The sequence below is a fragment of the Theropithecus gelada genome, chromosome 20 (assembly GCF_003255815.1).
Source record: "Theropithecus gelada isolate Dixy chromosome 20, Tgel_1.0, whole genome shotgun sequence".
Taxonomy (NCBI): Eukaryota; Metazoa; Chordata; class Mammalia; order Primates; family Cercopithecidae; genus Theropithecus; species Theropithecus gelada.
This window is the reverse complement of record NC_037688.1, coordinates 6,813,645-6,828,061: the sequence shown is the minus strand read 5'-3', so window position 1 is coordinate 6,828,061 and position 14,417 is coordinate 6,813,645.

The following is a 14,417-nucleotide window of genomic DNA, read 5'->3' as shown; positions in this document are numbered from 1 at the left end:
GTTTTCTCTGCCAAGCAGGGGGCATCACTTCTTGGCCAGTTGGAAGTGAGATTTCTGCTCAAATTTCTCTTTATCTTCTGTCTCCTGGGAAATAAATTGGCATAGATGCAACCAAGGGCCCTTTCCTTTGCTGCCTTCCTCCCAGTGTCCCCTTCCTCTCCAGAGGCACTTTTTGTTGACGTTGTTCTGTGTTTGTCCCTTGCATAGTTTTATACTTCACTCATTAATGCTGACATAGATTACCGTTTTATGTATGCTTGGGTTTGTATAATGATACCAGACATCACATGCTTCTTTGTGGCTGGCTTTATTGCTACTTTTCTTTGCTCTACTGTAAAGAAATCTGTCCCAATTCTCTGAGCCTGTTTGGAGTCTGCAGTCTTTCAGGAGGTCCCATGGGTGCCCCAGCTCTTACCGACTCCCCTCTTGTCTGGACCCACTCGGTACTGGCTGTCCTGCCCTGCCCACCACTGGGCTCATTTGTCTTTGAGGGCAGCCACTGAGACTCATCTGTCTTTGCAACTCCTCTCTCCTACCCCACCTCACAGCACAATACCGGATTTGAGTGGGAGTTGCTAAGTGATCTCATTTAGTGGGTTGTGGGCAGTGAAGGCATGAGGGGGTAAATTGTCTCCCTCATCCAGTCTTGGGTAATTTGTACTGTAAGTTCTAGGCCTTAGGAGGGCCCAAGGGGAAGCAAAAGACACCGACTTGCAACAGCCAGCAACAAACATGCGCGAAGAGGACTGTGGACTCACTGGTGCATTCTCTCCCCTAACTTATGGCTTACTCACACATTTGGGGGAATTTTAGGAACATGACTAGCCAGAGTTGGGCTGAGATTTTCTCTTTTGGGGCAGATGTTTCCAAAACTGATGATTCTCACAACTTCCTGTACTTCATAGTCATGCAAGGAGTTTGTTCAACCTGAGGTTCCTGGTGCCACACCTGAGTCTGGTCTGTATGTGAAGTTATTCCCACTGTCAGCGTTCACTGAGTTGTATTTCCTCCTTCCATCCAACATCAGTTTCTCTGGGGGCAAGTTAATATAACCCAGTGTTTCCAGATCTTCCTCATCCTCGGATTCCCTGGGGAAGACTCAATAAAAACGCAGACAGCCTGCCCCAGCTCTACTGAACCTGAATCTGCAAGGAGAGGTGCTAGAATTTGTATTTTTAAAACAAATACTGCAGGAGATTCTAATCGGCAAAGCTTGGGAAGTACTGATCTAATAAATGTAATATTTTCTCTCAATATCTTATTATGAAAAATTTCAAACATACAGAAAAAGGCAAAACGTTTAAAGTGAACTTGAGTATTTCCACAGCCCAGATTCTACCACTGACATTTGAAGGTACTTGTTTATTACATATCTATCCATCTATCCATTTCTCTCTGTATCCACCAGGCTGTCTTTGTTTTGGGGCATTTTAGTGTAAATTGTAGGCATCAGTACACTTTCGCCTAAATACTACAGCATGCCTATTGTTAACTAGAGTTCAGTCTTTGGGTTTACAGTTATTTTTCTTTTCAGATTAAATTTATATAGCGTAAAATGCATCAATTTTAAGTGTACCATTGAACTAATTTTGACAAATGCATATACCCAAACCCTCTTAAGCTTTAGCGCATTTATTCACTCCCGAAGGTTCTCTCATACCCCTTCCTGGAATATCTCTGCCTCTACTCCTCAGATACAATTTTCTCATGTATTCTACCATAGTTGAGTTTTGCCTTAATAAAAAACAACCCTTAAAAAGCAGTAAAACAAAAAATGGTTTTCTAGCAAACTCATATCCAGATTATTGGTATTTCCAATGACTAATGTGGAGATGCTGCAGTTACAGCTGTGTGTGAATTCAGAGTCCTGGGCCCTGGGCCTCCATGTTGTTCCCCAAATCCCTCGAGTTGTCTGTTTTATCCTCTAGTGCTCCAAGGAACTCCACGTGAAACTGCGGCCCTGGGGGCTATGGCAGCAAAGATGGTCTTAATATTCTTTGGTCCTTAGAGTGTTGCTTTATTCTTGGGAAGCTTGCTTTCTCTCTCTCTTTTTTTATTTTTATTTTTGTTTTTATTTTTTTTGAGGCAGAGTCTCACTCTGTCCCCCAGACTGGAGTGCTGTGGTGCGATCTCTGCTCACTGCAACCTCCGCCTCCCAGGTTCAAACGATTCTCCTGCCTCAGCCTCCCACGTAGCTGGGCACCCGCCACCACACCCGGCTACTTTTTGGATTTTTAGTAGAGATGGGGTTTCACCATTTTAGCCAGGATGGTCTCGATCTCCTGAACTCGTGATTCACTTGCCTTGGCCTCCCAAAGTGCTGGGATTACAGGCATGAGCCACCATGCCCAGCTGCTTTCTCTTTAAGTGGGAAAAAGATTCTGGGCTCCTGGCTATAGCTTGCTACAATAATTCTACAAAGAGGAAGAAGGAAAAAACATAGCTTCAGTTATTGTTTTTGTTTGTTTTTTTTTGTGGGATGGGGAGTTTTCTCGTTCAAATTTGGGCACATGGGTAACGTAGTTTCATTTCACAATTCTCAATAAAGCTACCTGAACTCTGATTGTTTCAGGAACCTCCGGCTACTTCCTTATCATACACCCTGTAATATCAGCCTATAATTTTCACTGTGGAGCAGGGGCAGGCTTTATGGGCTGGGGGACGCAGTAGGGTTTCATCTTGCTGCCTGGTTGCCACAGGCTAGCAGTGTGGAACAGAGCTCATGCTCAAAATGTCAGAGAGAACGTGAGAACAGCCCCCACTCCTGCCCCACTGGAGCTTAGGATGAGGAAAGTGAGGGGTCTCCAAGCCCTTCTTTCCATGAGCCAACAACCAGGTTCTCCTGGCTGGGCTGCTCAGCAATGCTTTCAACCACCCAGGCTCCCTGGACAAATAATTGCTCACCCACAGTCTCCTGGCGAGTGTTACTGACCTCAGCCCTGCTTCTTAGTCACATTTTTCTGCTTCAAAGTTGTTTCTCCAAAGCAAGCTGCTAAGTCACAAAAGACAACCAAGGAGCAGGGGTTAGCTCCAATGAGGAGTCCCATCCCAATCTGGGCCCAAGTTAGGATGACCATAGAATTCAGAGTACAAACAAAAACAGCTTTCAGAATGCGAAGGGACACTATATTATGCTGATGTAACATGCAAAATTGAGAAGGAGTGTCATCCTAACTGGAAGCCCAAAGATGTGGTCAGATCTGTCCTGAGTTAGGCCAGGCTCCAGACCCTGTTTTCATCTTGTTGGCTCTTCCCTTTATTTAATTGGCCAACCAGTCTCCACTTTTGGCTCTGGTAATATGAGCAGATTTATCTGCCAAGAGGCAGGCTGCCACAGTTGTGCCTAAACCTACATACTTTGGCTTAGCACGGTTCCCAGTCACTTAGGAAGCTGAGGTGGAAGGATTTGAGGTCAGGAGTTCAAGACCAGCCTTGGCAATGTAGCAAGACCCTGTCTCTAATTTTTGTTTTTTTATTTAGTTGGGCATGGTAGCACACACCCATATTCTCAGCTACTCAGGAGGCTGAGGTGGGAGGATTGCTTGAGCCCAGGAGCTCTAGGTTGCAGTAAGCTATGATCATGCCACTGCACTCCAGCCTGGGTGACACAGCAAGACCTTGTCTCTAAAGAAAAAAAAAATGGTCGGGGGGGAATGCTTTGAAGTAAAAAAACCCTTGGATTCCAGTCCCAGTTTTGTCTTTTATTAACCACAACACCCTAAGAAAGTCATTTTTGCCTCTCTGACTCTCAGTTTCCTCACTTCTAAAGTAGAGATAATTATATGCTTATTCCACTGAATTGTAATGAGGACTAAATGAGATTGTATGTGGCAACGCCTGACAGAGTGTTCAATAAATGTTTAATACTGCCTTGTGAGGCTAACCCCTAGTGCCTCTCTCTGTGTCTCTCCCTGTCATTCTGTCTCTGCCTCTTGTCCTCTTGAGCTTTGTGTTTCTAGTATTAATACACAAAGCATATTTGCAATGATTCTTTGCTGAATTATTACAGAAGAAATTGGATACATGGCACTTGCATCTACACATAGTCTCCATTCTGTGGCCCCATGCCAGATCACTTTCATTCATTTTAGGCAGTCAATTATTGCTTTTAGAACTGAAGCAGGGACTCTCTTGACCCTAAAGAGTGTGGTTTTAATAAGTTCAAAAGCAGACGACTATCCCAAGCCTCTTGCCTGTTCATTTTTGGACCTTGGTGTTACCAGTAAACAAAGACACATGGGAAGAACAATGAATAGAACAAGACTCATTCTTCTGCTATGAAGAATGACCTTTTGTTAGCTTATAGCACAGGCTGCACTTGATTATAATATTCATTTGTGGAGTGTTGACTAAGCCTGAATCTCTGGTATGAAATTCAAATGCATTTGTTACAATTCAGACATTTAGCAGGGGTAAACCTCAGTCCACAGAAGCCTGAAACCAGAAATTATGTTTATCCTTTATTTGCTTTGAACTCTGAGCTCCCGTCCCACCAGGTCAGTGGGGAATTCAGTCTTGGTCAGGATAGGAGATATCCCCACATTCCGGAGTTGGCTGATCTGCTGGTGCTTTACTCATTGAGGTAGTTGTCAGTACTGATTGTCAACTATTCTGCTCCCTTTTCTCTTTCTGGACTATGGCATGATTTCACTTTCTGAGTCCATTGTGCTTGGGTGTGGCTTGATGGCTCATTCAGACCAATGAGCTGTAAGTGGAAGTGATGAAGCTGGGGCAAGGATACTGAGAAACTGATCCTTTATGAGCCTTGGCCCCATGAGACAAAACTGGCAATCTGTTTGTATCTCACCCTCTTCAGATGGTGCAGGAAACCGACATGATGTGGAAGCTGGGGCTTGAAGCAAATCCTGGCTCTAACTAACCTGTTGTGGGGCACTGGGCAAGTCACTTAACATCCCAGAGTTATCATTTTTATGGATACAAAATGGTACCCAGGATTAAGTGAGATATTCTAAATAAAGCTCCTACTAAAGCACCTAGAATGTAGTAGCGGCTTAACAAGTACAAGTTACTCTTTGCTAGCCAGTTGTAGCCTCACAGCTGTCTCTCGGATGTCTTGATGAAGTGTGGGTGGCACTTAGCTCTAGATAACAAATGTTTTTCCCTCTAAGTCTGCCAGATTCTGTGGCAGAGTTATGTCAGACACAGAACCAAGACATTTACTGGAAAGGAAGCAGGCAGCTGCCGAAAATGCACTGGTTCTCTACATCAGGTTTGCTATTTCAATGAACTGTTAAATGTCAAGTGAATGTTTTCCTCCTGCTTTCAGACCTCACCAAGATCATCTCTCTGTGACCCTAGAGAGAAGGGCTTGGCAGTCTTGATTCACTTGCAGACTGCATGCTAGGAGTTGGAGGAGGGGAGTTTAATCAGGTTCATGTGTTAACACAAACTCACATTTTCAGCTTGGAGATTTGTATAGCTTATTTTATTTAAAGTATATATGCATGTATATTATGCATTCATTCAAAAATATTTATCAAGACCTTACAATTCATCAAACACTATTCAAGAATCTAAGGATACAAGGAAAAACAAAAGATAAACATTCCAGTTCTCAGGGAGCTTACATGAGCTTACATTCTATGAGGGATATAGACAACAAGCAAGATATGTAAAATAAATAGGAAGGTAGATATCAATAAATGCTAAGGAGAAAGACTAAAGCAGGGAAGAGGAATAAGAAATAAAGTGAAGGTGCAATTTTAGATAGGGTGATTTGGGAAGTCCCCATGAAAAGAGAACTTTTGAACATATCCAGGTATCAGCATCTCCAGACTTTGAAAATGCCCCTGCCCTGGCCCATCTCGTGCCATCCTTTCTGATAAACTCAAAACAATGGCCAGGATGTACACATGACTGGTACAAAGAATAGCAATAGAAAGGGTGAGCAGAGAAAAAACCCACTGAAGAACGCAGTGGTGGGAGTGTGGGGTGCAGAGATGACCCTGAAAACGTGGAGCTGTTTTATTCATTCATCAATCCAATTTTCAACAAATATCCATTTCTACCAATAATATATATTTATCTTGTAGTTAGATTTTAAAAATGTTCTTAGAAATATGACTAAGAGGGAATTAACAAAAAGAATGAAGACCTTTATGGGGTGTTGGCCCTGTCCATGGTCCTGAAGCCCTCAAACCATGGAGTCCCTGCCATGAGGGAGCTTGCTACCTAGTGGAGGAAAGAGGTCCAGATGTACATTATTAATAGCAAACACTCACAATAAAGTGTGCTTTCTGCCAAGTTCTAGTGTAAGACTTTAACTATATTAAGTCATTTAATGCTTACTACAACTCTATGAGGTAAGAACTATTATTATCCTAGTTTGCAGATGAGGAAACAGAGGAAGAGAGAGGCTAACTGCTTGGCTCAAGTCACACACCTAACACGTGGCAGAGCCAGAAATTTGAGCTCATGCAATCTTGCTCCAAAACCTATACCCTTAGTCACTACACTGCCTTTCTACAAACAAATAAAATGAATGATTATAATATAGAATGATATGTACTGAGATAAAACTTGTACTTTTTATGCCACTGATATTGAAAGACACTAGAGTAATCAAACTGTGACAAAGGTCCAAGGATTCAGATGTGGGAAGAGGCACCTCCCTGTGCTCAGCTTTCTGGGTCTGGGGCAGACCTGACTTGCCCGTGAAGAAAGGACTTTGAAAGTCATAGCCTAGCAGAAGCAGGAGAGTCCTTGTTCACACATCAATTCTGTCACCCTGTGGGAACCTGAAGTGTGTCTAGGAGGAGCTGTTAACAGTATTTGTTTCTGGTAAACACCTTTGTTCCTTGTGTTGACTATTTTTAAACTTTTCAAGCTGAGCTAACTTCAGGTGTGACATTTCAAAGCAGCTGCCCAGTTTTCTATTAGATGAGAGAGGGGGAAGGGATAAATGAGTGAAGAAAAGAACCTGAGAAAATATATTTAAATTGCACAAAATGGCAAAATAGAATGTAGGAGTGATGTTTCCACCATCTGGTATACCTCTGGAGACATTTTGGTGTGGCAGAGCAGGAGGTGAGAAAGGTGGAAAGGAGCATCTTTTATACCTTCTTTCCCCAATTTAACAAAGGTTGATATGATACTCTTCATTCAGGTTTGTGGTGGTTTCCTACCCTCCAAGATGCTTATGATTACACTACCAGATTGTAGTTTTTGATGTGTATTCATTACCCAAACATCTTGTTTTCCTAGTCAGTTTTGAATCTCAAAGTTGAATTTTTAAGACCACAGTTAGGTTGAGTTCCAAGAGCTGCCTTATTTATAAATCAATAACCAGCTCTAGCTACTTTGGACCCTACAGCTTCATTAGTAACCACAGGCAGAGAAAATTCAGCAGCTAAAATAAAGAGTGTTCATCAGGAAAGAAGAGAAAGAGATCTTCTTGGGAGAAAAAAAATGGTGGAAGGAAGGCAAGAGATCACAAGTTGGGGTTCTAGGTACCCCCTTGAGGGGAGGAGCTGTGGAGACCTAGACAAAATAAGAAAAGCTCTCATAGGTTTGGAGAACTTCTGGATTAGAGAATTTGCTTCTTACTTCATGGGGGTCAACCTGAAAAATATTGCAAGCTTCTGAGAAAAATCCTCATGTTTAACATGGAGCTGGAATAGCATGATCTCACGTAGGCTGTAGTTGGGACCAGCTGCAGTGATGATGTAGGAAGTGAGAGGGTTGACATTGGTGTCTCTCAATCACCCTGACTATATTGAACCATGAAAGAAGCACCGAGATCTCATAGCCTTTCAAAGGGAGTGATGCTGGCAGTTGAGTTGCACTGCAGGGATCCCTACAGCTTTGGAGGGACTGTGTCAGCTGGGACCAAGACAGGCTTGGTTCTTTGGGGCACTATACATTTTACTACCACGACTTTAGTGGTATGTGCCAGAACATGGCCACCCCAGAAACAAATGGTCCAGAATTCCCTCCCCACAAACAAAACAACGGCACTTGGTTCTGCAGCTCCTACCTCATCATCACTACATTGCCACACAAAACTCCCTGGAATTTAGCTTCATTAAAATACAAAGCCAGAAAAGATGTAGCAGAGACAGCCCTGACTAAACCTGAATTTCCTAAATGTTTACTCAACAATGTTAGCAACCATTTGATACTGAGATGTTGATTGGAAAGCCTAAATTCTGTATGCTCCATTATCAGTCAGTAGTAAGGGATTCATGGGAAATTTAACTCAGCTACAGAATGTAAAAAATGCCACATGTTTGAACATCTGAGGATAGCATTTGAATTGTTGTTCTCACACTTTAACCTAATTGAGGGGATCAGACAAGCAAGGCAGAGAAGGGGTGGTAGGTGTGAAAGGAATGGGGCAGACAACGGTGAGTGTGATGGGGTCTAGGTGAATTGAGGAGAGTGTGCTGCTGGGTAGGTGGGAGAGTGGGCAAGTCACCTCTGGCCTCTGGGCCTTGTGACTGTAAGCTAGTCTGTTTCTCTCTATCCCAGCTGGCCCACAGTTTATTGTGAGAATCAAATGATATTACAAATACCAAAAAGCCAGAAAGACTGTAAATAATGTTGATGTTTGTGCTTCTTCATTCATACTTTGGTTTTCTATTCTCACTTTGCTGTTTTTGTATACTTTCCACAGAACTGCTTACCAAAAATATTGTTTAAGACATGTAATAGGTGGACTCTGACTGGATGTTTGGGAGAGAATAAGTGTAAAGGCGAAAAGACATGTTCTCCATCCTCAAAAATTAAAAATAAATAAAAATAAAATTTAAAAAATCTAAAAGAGCTTCAGGTGCCCTCTAAGTGGCTGGCACACCTCCTGGTGAGTTTTCTGCTTGCACGGAGTTGGTAGATCACCCTTCCTGGCTGGTCTCTGTGCTTGGCATAAAACAGACCTGGACACAAGCTGCTCCACTGCTGTCTTATGAGGTCACCATGGGGCTCCTTCTTACCATGGAGGCTGGTAAACACTTCATAGGCACTTGGCGCCCTTGGAGAAGAAGATGGCAGAGGTGGGAGCTCTGGGGAACAATGAGGGGGTTGCTGTACAAGGAAACTGAACAGGCTGTGGAGAACCCTCACTCCTCTTACTGGGATAGGGGCAGGCTCCATCTTGTGGTTTTTATGCTTCCATCTCAGAGGCTTCCAGGGTCATGTCCTGAGGAGCCTGGGCAGGGTTGTTAGTGCTGAGAGCCTTTTTCCTGAAGCATGCACATTCTCATCTCTCGCGGCCCTCCCACCGACCCTAAGAGGTCAAATGATTCAATCCCATCATTCCCCAGAGTATCAGAAAAGCCAGGGAGACCCAGGGTTTCCTTGATGATCCCTGGCCTCTTTTCTCCATTGTCCAAATCATGGAAAATGTCAGAAACAGAGAAGAATACAGAGTATTCTACGTACCACATATGCAATCGCCTCCAGATGGAAAAGTACTGATGGCTTGCTATACGTGCCCCAGCTTAAAAAATGCATGATAGATACAGCAAAGTTTACCCTTTGAAATCTTCACAATTCCATCTTTCTTTTCTTCCTCAGAAGGAACTATTGTGAAAGTCGTGTTTATCCTTCCTGTCCAAGTCTCTATCATTTATGAATTAATAGAAAAATGTAGGATATAAACTTGTATGTTTTCAAACTGTTTCATAAATGGTAGTGTAGAGAATATCATTCATCAGCTTGCTTTTTCTTTCTGTCTACAATTCTTTGGAGATCTTTCTATGTTAATTCTTGTACTTGGACTCCATTTCAGGCTGAATTGTGTTACACACTCAAATTCATGTGTTGAAATCCTACCTCCAGTACTGCAGACTGTGACTGTAGTTGGAGATAGGATCTTAAAAGAGGCAATTAAGTTTAAATAAAGTCACAAAGGCAGTCCCTAATCCATTATGACTGATGTCCTTATAAGAAGAGGAGATTTGGACACAGACCCCTACAGATGGAAGGCCGTGTGAAGATGCAGAGAGAAGATGGTAGCATCTATATATAATCCAAGGACAGAGGCCTGGCACAGATCCTTCTCTCACAGGCTTCAGAAGGAAGGAGCCAACCCTATCAACACCTTGATCTCAAACTTCCAGCCCGAAGAACTGTGGGAAATAAATTTCTGTTGTTCTTCATCCAGTCCGATGCTTTGTAATGGCAGTCCAAGCAAACGAATACTGACTCCTTCTCACCAGGGAATCCTAGGGGAGGGCCAGGGGCTGGTCGTGGATTAGTATGTTCCTTCTCCTGAGATTTGTGGATTTTATCAGAGGAATTTATGAAAGCCGTCATATCTATCACCTTGATATCTTGTTAGGGCAGAGCTTGAGGCACTGTCACAGGTTGTTGGAGAATAAGTTTTGGGGCAAGGGATTGTTCCCAGTGCCCCATAATTATCTCCAGGACACCAGCCTCTTATGACTACACAAAAAGCCTGGAATTAGAGACTGCAACATCACTGGCCACATCCCAAGAACATTGGCCACTGCTTCTAAGTTCTTTCTAGTCTGGGGAGTCTGATTGACGCTCCCAGGGGCTGCTCTCAGTTCAGAAGCTTCCTATATAACACAAAGCCTGCCCTGCAGGTCCTGAAAAGGCAGAGGATGGGAAAACACATCATAGAGTCACCTTGTGATATCACGCATCATCTTTAAGAAAACATTTGTGGAGCTTCACATAATGCCCCTGTGCCTGTAACGTGGGCCCACACTTGAAGAAAACATGTGGATAGATTTCATCTGGCAAAAGGCCAAGGAAGCCAGCCATGCTGAGACCTGCTTCTCAGACTCACTCATTGTAGCTCTGCAAGGGCTGACCTCATGGACATGCTGCAAGAATAGGTTCATGTAACAACAGGTGAGAAATCTCCTTGCTGGAGGAGGCAGCTTGAAGAAACCAGACAGTTTGCTTGAAAACTCAACATCTTATTGTAGCCCAAAGGACTTAAAGTGCTCAGAGGAAAAGGTGGTACTTGGTCCCGTTCAGAAGCATTTTGAAGCCATTGTTTATAATGGTGAAAAATTGGAACCATCCTAAATGTTTCCAATTTTTTAAAAAGTGGAATTTATTAAATAAAATAAACAAGTGAAGCTCTTAAAATGATATGTAATGTCATGGAAAGATGATGAAGAAATGGTGTTATTTGGATAAAAAGTTACTTTTTAAAAGAGTATGTATGCTATAATTTCATCTGTATTTAAAAATATTTATAAGAAACACTAAATGGTTATGTAGAAAATGATAACTTATTTATCTCTAAGTGGTAAGTTCATAAATGCTTATGTTTTCTTCTTGTTTCTTTTTGCCATGATATATACAGTCATGTGTTGCTTAATGAAGGAAATATGCTCTGAGTAATCCACCATTAAGTAATTTCATCATTTGTCTGAACCTCATGGAGTGTACTTATACAAACCTAGATGGTATAGCTGACTACATACCTAGGCTATGTGTTATAGTCTATTGTTCCCAAGCTATAAACCTGGACAGCATGTTGCTGTGATGAATGCTGTAGGCAATTGCAGCACATTGTGTCCTTAAACATATTTAAACATAGAAAAGAACAATAAAAATGTGATATTATAATCTTACAGGAACACCGTTATATATGCAGTCCATCATTGACCGAAATGCCATGTGATGCATGACTGTATATATGGATCTCTCTCTCTCTCTCTCTCTCTCTCTCTCTCTCTCTCTCTCTCTATCTATATACGTATATACAGAAGAAGAATTTACCCTGTGTTTTGGCCCTCTTTATGTAGTGAGAGAGAACTAAACCAGACAATCTTTAAGCTCTCTACCAGCTGTGACATTCCAAGACTGATTCTGAAGCATTGGAAATTAGCTGGACTTAGTGACATACAAAGTAATTATGAAAAGAATGTTTGCTTGATTAAAAACAAAGTTGTTGGAGAATGTGGAGCTGGCTGCTACATCTACACAACCCATGGGCTTTCATGATGGTTTGGCTGTTCTGATTGTAAAGGAAAAATGATGATAGCTCATAGCTACTAAATGCATTACGTAGTTGGAATTGGGCCAGCTGTTTTACATGTATCATTTTACTTAATCCTCACAGTAACCCTATGAGGTAGATGCTCCCATTGCAAGCTGTAACTCCGGAGAGATCAAGTCAATGCCCAAGGTCAGTAGCTAAGAGAGCAGGGTGTGCGTTTGAAGTTCAAACCCTGAGATTTGAGCCCACAGCCTTCATCTTACTTTCTGCTGTCTCCTGGTAGAGCACTTCCCTTAGCCTTGCCATGGCAGGAAAACGTGGTGTCCTGGAAGAGACCAACGGGGCAAGTGTAAGCCTTTTGGGTCATGAGCATTAGTAGAGAATAACCCACTGAAGTCTCCTTAGGGCAAATGAAGTGACTCCACAAACCAAGAGCTGAGCTTGGTGGGAAATGAGTCATGAGCCTCAGCCCAGGAAAAGGTCACGGTGGTTCTCCTTGGCGTCAGGCTCAAGGCAGCTGGAGCAAAGTGAAGAATTGCTAGGAATGGAGGGTGAACGAGGGAAATAAGCTACACTGAAGGGTTTGCATTTCCTTAAAAGTATTATGTAAGGTTTCATGCTGGAGATGAGTTAATGAAACACGCTGTTACTATAATGAAGTGTTCTAGTTTTAGAAACATGAGGTATTGCATGCGAGCTGTGTAGTTCCCCACTCCTGCCCTGCCCTGCTCTATATCATAGAGCCAGGAGTCTCAGGTTCCCACGCCAGCTCACCCCCATCTGGGTTCAGCCACAGGCAGCTCTTGGGGTGAATCAGATGGTGAAAAGAGGAGAGAAGCAGGGCATCTCCCTCCATGGCCTCCAGCAACATCTCTGCTAGAGGTCACGTCTCCTCTGAGGCTCTAGCCCTCACTGAATGACCTACGACATTTCCAACTTCTGCTGGATGACCTGAAACCAGGGCTCTGGTAACCGCACTTCCTGCCTGCCCACCAGTCTTGTGGTGGTAGCAGCTTCTTGCCATCACCAATCTTTGGCTGACTTGCATCATTTGCTTGATTTTTGTTTTTCCATTACTTGTGTAACCAATTATGTTCCCTCTGTTTGACATATCAGAGTGGTTTACTTTTTAATCGATACATAATGATTGTACATATTTTAGGGGTACATGTGATATTCTGTTAAATGCATACAATGGGTAGTGATCAAATCAGGGTAATTAAGATATTCATCACCTCAAACATTTATCATATGATTCATTTATTTTGATTGAACTCTGACTGATATGTTCTTTTGGTTATCAATTTCTGAGTTATTCCATGATCTATAGGGTAAAGTGTGTCAGGTAGTGTAAAGGGACTTCAAGGAAGGTTCTATGGCAACATGAAGGTGGGTGAATGATAATACCACGAGGAGCATCACATGTGACATTTAGCTTGGCCATTAAAGAATGAGGGAGCTGGAGGAAAGAGGAGCATTTCGGTGAAGGGATTTGTGTAAATGAAGGCATGAGCAGTCAGAATCCTGATCTTGTAAATAATGGCCAGTAATGAACAAAAAAATGAAAAGTCTTCAACACTGTGCACAGAAGTTCTTCAGTGAAGGTGCATTTGAGGATGGAGATATGCAGGGAGTATCAGAGAACCAGCGGGTTGTGGATGTGTCTAAAGCACAACATTTTGAAGGAGGATCATCTGAGTCCAGGAGTTTAAGACCAGCCCGGGAGCATAACAAAACCTCATTTCTACAAAAAATAAAAAAGTAGATAGGTGTGGTGACACACACCTATGGTCCCAGCTATTTGGGAGGCTGAAGTGGGAGAATTACTTGAGTCCTAGAGGCCGAGGCTGCAGTGAATTGTAATCACATCATTGCACTCAGCATCGGCAACAGAGGTGAAACCCTGTCTCTAACAAATAAATAAATAAAAAGTACAAGATTGGAGGGAGGAGGGATAAACCCAGAAGGGTATATTGAAGTATGACTAAATGCCAGATTAAATATTTGGGCTTCCTCTCAAGGCAGCCTTAGACATCATTGACTCCCGGGGCTTGGCCATGAAAGGTATACAATTGATCTTGTTTAATAAATAAAGAACTACTGAAAACCTTGGTAAAAGGAAGAGACACAAACAAAGCCATGCTCTGCAAAACTTTTTCTGGCAGAAATGTGTAAACTCAGAGTGGTGAGAGGGCAGGAGGGGTGGGGACCAGTTAATAAGCTGGCTGGGTACAGTGTCTTATGCCTGTAATCCCAGTGCTTTGGGAGGCTGAGGTGGGATGATTGCTTGAGCCCAGAAGTTTGAGACCAGCCTGGGAAACATAATTAGACCCCTTTCTCTACAGAAATTTTTAAAATTAGCTGTCCATGGTGGCACACACCTGCAGTCCCAGCTATTCAGGAGGCTGAGCCAAGAGGATTACTTGAGCCCGGGAGTTTGAGGTTACGGTGAGGTCACGCCACTGCACTCCAGGCT